The sequence below is a fragment of the Ylistrum balloti genome, unplaced genomic scaffold, assembly GCF_031769215.1.
Source record: "Ylistrum balloti isolate Yb309-2 unplaced genomic scaffold, AGI_CSIRO_Ybal_v1 Utg369944, whole genome shotgun sequence".
Taxonomy (NCBI): domain Eukaryota; kingdom Metazoa; phylum Mollusca; class Bivalvia; order Pectinida; family Pectinidae; genus Ylistrum; species Ylistrum balloti.
The window spans coordinates 488,518-495,639 of record NW_026782050.1 but is presented as its reverse complement, the minus strand read 5'-3'; the positions used below and the strand labels follow the sequence as shown (position 1 = coordinate 495,639).

At 36.5% G+C, this 7,122-nt stretch overlaps 1 protein-coding gene across 1 annotated transcript in view; it reads left to right on the top strand.

Annotated features, from left to right (window-relative positions):
* Positions 1-7,122, top strand: part of LOC132547268 (set1/Ash2 histone methyltransferase complex subunit ASH2-like) — a gene marked incomplete at its 5' end in the record, with an annotated part of 48,890 nt that overhangs the window by 27,816 nt on the left and 13,952 nt on the right. The gene's annotated exons all lie outside the window — the stretch shown is intronic.

Below are 7,122 nucleotides of genomic sequence, written 5' to 3'. Positions count from 1 at the left end.
AGCTCACTCTGCATTGTATTATACAGCTCACTCCGTATTCTGTACTGCTTCACTTCAGTCCATCTTTCTTTGAATTCCTGATGAACTCTCCTGTCCCATTTCTGTTTAATCCAAGGATGTCAGGCTGTGAAAAAAGTGTCGAATTCTTTGATTAATGATAATAATGGAATGGAATACATTGTTTTTTAAAGATTCTCCAAATAATAGATTTTGGTTTATTTTTCCCCTCTTTTGAATCAGATTATATTTTCAATGTTTGTTTTTCCTTTGAACAATTTACTTGACAGTTTTGCTATATATATTAAAAGAAAAAGCAATATTTTATGACAAAATGAGATGTGATAACTCCTACAGACCTTTATCTGGTTAGATTCTCACTAAATCAATTATGTCCTGATTGGACTGTTTCTCAACAGCTTCTCCGTAAAATTATAACTTTTAGATTTGTGTCACTAATCTCATGTAACAGATAACTTCCTTTATTGATATTGAAATAACAGTGAATGATGTAAAGTTTGTGAGATGTATTAATTTGTACTGGTGTGAAGCTATTGATTGGGATATCTCTGCCTGGTTGTACTATGTGTTAAGCCTCGGGTTAAATTCTCTAACTCTCCATTTCTTAGGATTAGTTCAACAACTGGGCTATTGATTACAATATCATGTTGAATTTAAGTATCAACTTTTATTTTCCTTTAGTAAAGGTGATAAATTAGATTTATTTGATAAATCAACATTCTTAAATCTATAATCAAGACAGAGTGACAGGAACGGTGAATGAGCATTCAATTATTGCTATGGCAACTCGAGGCTTGGTGCTGCACTCATGTAATGGATGGACAGTAAGTCTGCCGAGACCTGCATAAAATGGCTAACTTAAGCAGCTAATGCCAGCAGCAAGCCTCAGTTGATTATTGACAATGTATTTTGGTTTGGAGTTACCCTTATAAGTCAAAACGGTACTGCACTTTGTAATGATAAACAGTTGAACTGAAGCATTATAAATAGGATAACACCTAGATAGTGTGTTAAATTATCTTGTCCTAAGTGACTTGGAAGTCATCAGAGCATTTAAAACATTCACCTGTCAATCAGTAGTGTGTCTCCCATCATCCCATCTCTAACGTCACAGTCTTGCTTCTGACCTTTAGGGTATTCCTCAGTACCTTATCACATCGATCCTTTTAGAGACCAGACGCTGCTGTATACTGGTTTGGCCCTATTGTCCCATACTGTGACAGATCAGGCTGACTCATTCCCAGGACATCCACAGCCGGCTGTGGCTATACATGTATTTCATTTAGCCAAGATATTTCTTATTTATGTGGGGATTTAAAACAGTCAGCATTGTCATAGATGTAAGTCTTTATACCTTAATATCTCTCCCTCCCGGGGTTGTTATAGATGTAAGTCTTTATACCTTAATATCTCTCCCTCCCGGGGTCGTTATAGATGTAAGTCTTTATACCTTAATATCTCTCCCTCCCGGGGTTGTCATAGATGTAAGTCTTTATACCTTAATATCTCTCCCTCCCGGGGTCATTATAGATGTAAGTCTTTATACCTTAATATCTCTCCCTCCCAGGGTTGTTATAGATGTAAGTCTTTATACCTTAATATCTCTCCCTCCCCGGGGTTGTTATAGATGTAAGTCTTTATACCTTAATATCTCTCCCTCCCGGGGTTGTTATAGATGTAAGTCTTTATACCTTAATATCTCTCCCTCCCGGGGTTGTCATAGATGTAAGTCTTTATACCTTAATATCTCTCCCTCCCCGGGGTTGTTATAGATGTAAGTCTTTATACCTTAATATCTCTCCCTCCCGGGGTTGTTATAGATGTAAGTCTTTATACCTTAATATCTCTCCCTCCCGGGGTTGTTATAGATGTAAGTCTTTATACCTTAATATCTCTCCCTCCCGGGGTTGTCATAGATGTAAGTCTTTATACCTTAATATCTCTCCCTCCCGGGGTTGTCATAGATGTAAGTCTTTATACCTTAATATCTCTCCCTCCCGGGGTTGTTATAGATGTAAGTCTTTATACCTTAATATCTCTCCCTCCCGGGGTTGTTATAGATGTAAGTCTTTATACCTTAATATCTCTCCCTCCCGGGGTTGTCATAGATGTAAGTCTTTATACCTTAATATCTCTCCCTCCCGGGGTTGTCATAGATGTAAGTCTTTATACCTTAATATCTCTCCCTCCCGGGGTTGTCATAGATGTAAGTCTTTATACCTTAATATCTCTCCCTCCCGGGGTTGTCATAGATGTAAGTCTTTATACCTTAATATCTCTCCCTCCCGGGGTTGTCATAGATGTAAGTCTTTATACCTTAATATCTCTCCCTCCCGGGGTTGTTATAGATGTAAGTCTTTATACCTTAATATCTCTCCCTCCCCGGGGTTCTATATATAGATGTAATCTCTATTAATGGGATCTAATACCTTATTCTCTTGTGATTATTATAATCATGAAGAATTACAACATCAGTGAGTCCTTACATGTCCTCTGTGATATGACAAGCTCCCTAACACTTCCTCTGTGATATGACAAGCTCCCTAACTTCCTGATATATGACTGTGTGATATGACAAGCTCCCTAACACTTCCTCTGTGATATGACAAGCTCCCTTACACTTCTTCTGATATATGACATGCTCCCTAACTTCCTCTGTGATATGACAAGCTCCCTTACACTTCCTCTGTGATATGACAAGCTCCCTTACACTTCCTCTGTGATATGACAAGCTCCCTAACACTTCCTCTGTGATATGACAAGCTCCCTTACACTTCTTCTGATATATGACATGCTCCCTAACTTCCTCTGTGATATGACAAGCTCCCTTACACTTCTTCTGTGATATGACAAGCTCCCTAACACTTCCTCTGTGATATGACAAGCTCCCTTACACTTCTTCTGATATATGACATGCTCCCTAACTTCCTCTGTGATATGACAAGCTCCCTTACACTTCTTCTGTGATATGACAAGCTCCCTAACACTTCCTCTGTGATATGACAAGCTCTCTTACACTTCTTCTGATATATGACAAGCTCCCTAACTTCCTCTGTGATATGACAAGCTCCCTTACACTTCCTCTGTGATATGACAAGCTCCCTTACACTTCTTCTGATATATGACAAGCTCCCTAACTTCCTCTGTGATATGACAAGCTCCCTTACACTTCTTTTGTGATATGACAAGCTCCCTAACACTTCCTCTGTGATATGACAAGATCCCTAACACTTCCTCTGTGATATGACAAGCTCCCTAACTCTTCCTTTGTGATATGACAAGCTCCCTAACACTTCCTCTGTTATATGACAAGCTCCCTAACTCTTCCTTTGTGATATGACAAGCTCCCTAACACTTCCTCTGTTATATGACAAGCTCCCTAACACTTCCTCTGTGATATGACAAGCTCCCTAAGTCTTCCTTTGTGATATGACAAGCTCCCTAACACTTCCTCTGTTTGATGACAAGCTCCCTAACACTTCTTCTGTTATATGACAAGCTCCCTTTCACTTTCTCTGTGATATGACAAGCTCCCTAACACTTCCTTTGTTATATGACAAGCTCTTTAGTGCTGTAAATATCTGGTTTAACTATAAACATACACATGTCACAGGTCATCCTATTTGTTTTTTGTGCTGAAAATATTATCTCAAAATTGTGCTGTTGGATGTGCTAATTCATCATTGGGCCAAATTAAGTACATTTGCAGTATTTTATCAAAACAGATCTATAATATCATCAGTTTTTGCTGCTGTGCTCTGTATTTCTACATGAAACATACTCTCCCATCAGAATTTGATATGTAGAATAACCTATTGCTAACAGAATCAGGAATGACACAGACCTGTGGGTGGGTGAATCAGTGGGAGATGTGTATAAGAATGTATGTATTTAGGTAAAGGAATGTTTATGAGACTCATATCTACCCTAGTACACCATTGTTACATTGTCATACCATTGTTTTATCTCTTTAACAGCTAATACATTAAAAATTCTACTACAACAGAAGTAAATGTCCTTCAATTTTGTAACGAAAAATCACATAGAGAAACACTTTATCACAGCCGGTAAAGTTACTTTATCACAGCCGGTAAAGTTATTTTATCACAGCCGGTAAAGTTATTTTATCACAGCTGGTAAAGTTACTTTATCACAGCCGGTAAAGTTACTTTATCACAGCCGGTAAAGTTACTTTATCACAGCTGGTAAAGTTATTTTATCACAGTCGGTAAAGTATTTTATCACAGCCGGTAAAGTTACTTTATCACAGCCGGTAAAGTTATTTTATCAGAGCCGGTAAAGTTATTTTATCACAGCCGGTAAAGTTACTTTATCACAGCCGGTAAAGTTATTTTATCACAGCCGATAAAGTTACTTTATCACAGCCGGTAAAGTTATTTTATCACAGCTGGTAAAGTTATTTTATCACAGCCGGTAAAGTTACTTTATCACAGCTGGTAAAGTTATTTTATCACAGCCGGTAAAGTTACTTTATCACAGCCGGTAAAGTTACTTTATCACAGCCTGTAAAGTTACTTTATCACAGCCGGTAAAGTTATTTTATCACAGCCGGTAAAGTTACTTTATCACAGCCGGTAAAGTTACTTTATCACAGCCGGTAAAGTTACTTTATCACAGCCGGTAAAGTTACTTTATCACAGCCGGTAAAGTTATTTTATCACAGCCGGTAAAGTTATTTTATCACAGCCGGTAAAGTTACTTTATCACAGCCGGTAAAGTTATTTTATCACAGTCGGTAAAGTATTTTATCACAGCCGGTAAAGTTATTTTATCACAGCCGGTAAAGTTATTTTATCACAGCCGGTAAAGTTACTTTATCACAGCCGGTAAAGTTATTTTATCACAGCCGGTAAAGTTACTTTATCACAGCCGGTAAAGTTATTTTATCACAGCCGGTAAAGTTACTTTATCACAGCCGGTAAAGTTATTTTATCACAGCCGGTAAAGTTACTTTATCACAGCCGGTAAAGTTATTTTATCACAGCCGGTAAAGTTACTTTATCACAGCCGGTAAAGTTACTTTATCACAGCCGGTAAAGTTACTTTATCACAGCCGGTAAAGTTACTTTATCACAGCCGGTAAAGTTACTTTATCACAGCCGGTAAAGTTACTTTATCACAGCCGGTAAAGTTATTTTATCAGAGCCTGTAAAGTTACTTTATCACAGCCGGTAAAGTTATTTTATCACAGCCGGTAAAGTTACTTTATCACAGCCGGTAAAGTTATTTTATCACAGCCGATAAAGTTACTTTATCACAGCCGGTAAAGTTATTTTATCACAGCTGGTAAAGTTATTTTATCACAGCCGGTAAAGTTATTTTATCACAGCCGATAAAGTTACTTTATCACAGCTGGTAAAGTTATTTTATCACAGTCGGTAAAGTTATTTTATCACAGCCGGTAAAGTTATTTTATCACAGCCGGTAAAGTTATTTTATCAGAGCCTGTAAAGTTACAGTGCTTTGTAGATTTGTAGATCTCATTGATACATAACATAAGTTTATTTCATACCCCGATCCTTTTTTTCTTTGTTTTTTTCCCCCAAATTTTGGTTGCCATGGTAACTTATAACTGTAAACAGGTTTTACTGTAAGTGGTCACCATTCCTTGGTCATTCAACAGGTTTTATTATTTGATTACAGTCCAATGGTATAACTAAGTAAAGCCCTACATTAGGTGTTTCAGAAACAGTGGCAGCACAATCCTGGCCTTTTTCCATGGAGTTTTGACCAAATCTGGTATAAAAAGGTTTTTACATCTGTGGAGGGTATTCGTTTTCTTCAGGATGACAGTTGTACAATGGCTTGTTATTACAAATTATTATATTTAGAACTACACAGATTCTGTACATTCATAAATCATTGCCAAAAACAAATCAGATGTGATCATGAGATGTAGTTTGTCTAGATATAGACCAAATGAAACACCTGTATTATTTATATGCTGTCACCATTAAAAAAGAAGGTGATTATGTAAAGAGTAAAACAAGTTTTTATTTAACAGTTTGTCAATGACATCATCACCCTCTAATAGAAAAAGTTGTTTATCATTCAAGTAAGAATTTGAAGACTTTCAAAAATGTATTGGGTGCTTGGAATTCATTACTTGTTAAAGTGTAAACAGAAATATGAATACTTTGAGGAGATAAGTGGGCTGGGGTAGAAACATTAATGGCAATACCATGTCTCTCACAGTGTAGTGGTGAGACTGGAACTATTTCCATCATATTTTGGTTGATTTTTTGGCACGGTTTCTAACCTTGACTTGTAGTGTAAGGAGTCTGGAATACATATATATACTACATGGGATCTATACAGAAAGGAATCTCTATTATTTCATGGTGTAGATTGGTATACATCATGAGGCTTTCTATATTTCAGACCTGTGTTAACCCTTATATATGACTGAAGTCAATATGATATTTGTAATAGATGAAGATATGAGTGAGTGAGAAATGGTGTTACTGTCTGGTTTCCACGTATCCTGTCCTATCTGTTATTTCAGATCGCCTGAAGATTGTCTATCTGATGAAATACTGGAGATAAATTTCCTAAAATACTCAAAAGGTTTTTCTTAGTCTAAAAATGAAAACTATGTGATACCGACTGCAATAATAAAGATTTGCCCATGTACATCTTGTATCAGAATAATCACACCATCTGGAGTAACTTGTACATGGTAACTGTTTGTATTTATCTGTTATATATATTATATGGTAATTGATGTCATTCTTTATCTTGATAAACTCTACTGTTACTATTCAGGGGATCGCGAAGTGTTGGCAGACTTGTCTGAGGCATGCTGGTACAAAATCATGGTTTTGTTTCTAAAAATGGTAGTGACTAGAGATTAAATGTGATTCAGAGTGTTGTGGATTAATCATATGTGATAGAGGAAAGAAAGTACAGGAAAAACAAAATGTGTGTTTCATAAACTTTCTATTGATAAGATTATTTTTAAGACTAAGAATAATGCCAGACATCTGAAGCAGGGAACAGGAATGTATATATGACCCAATCTTAATATAATGTTCTAATTGGATGTAGGTTAGATTTTTACCTAGAGAAAATGTTTTTGTGTTT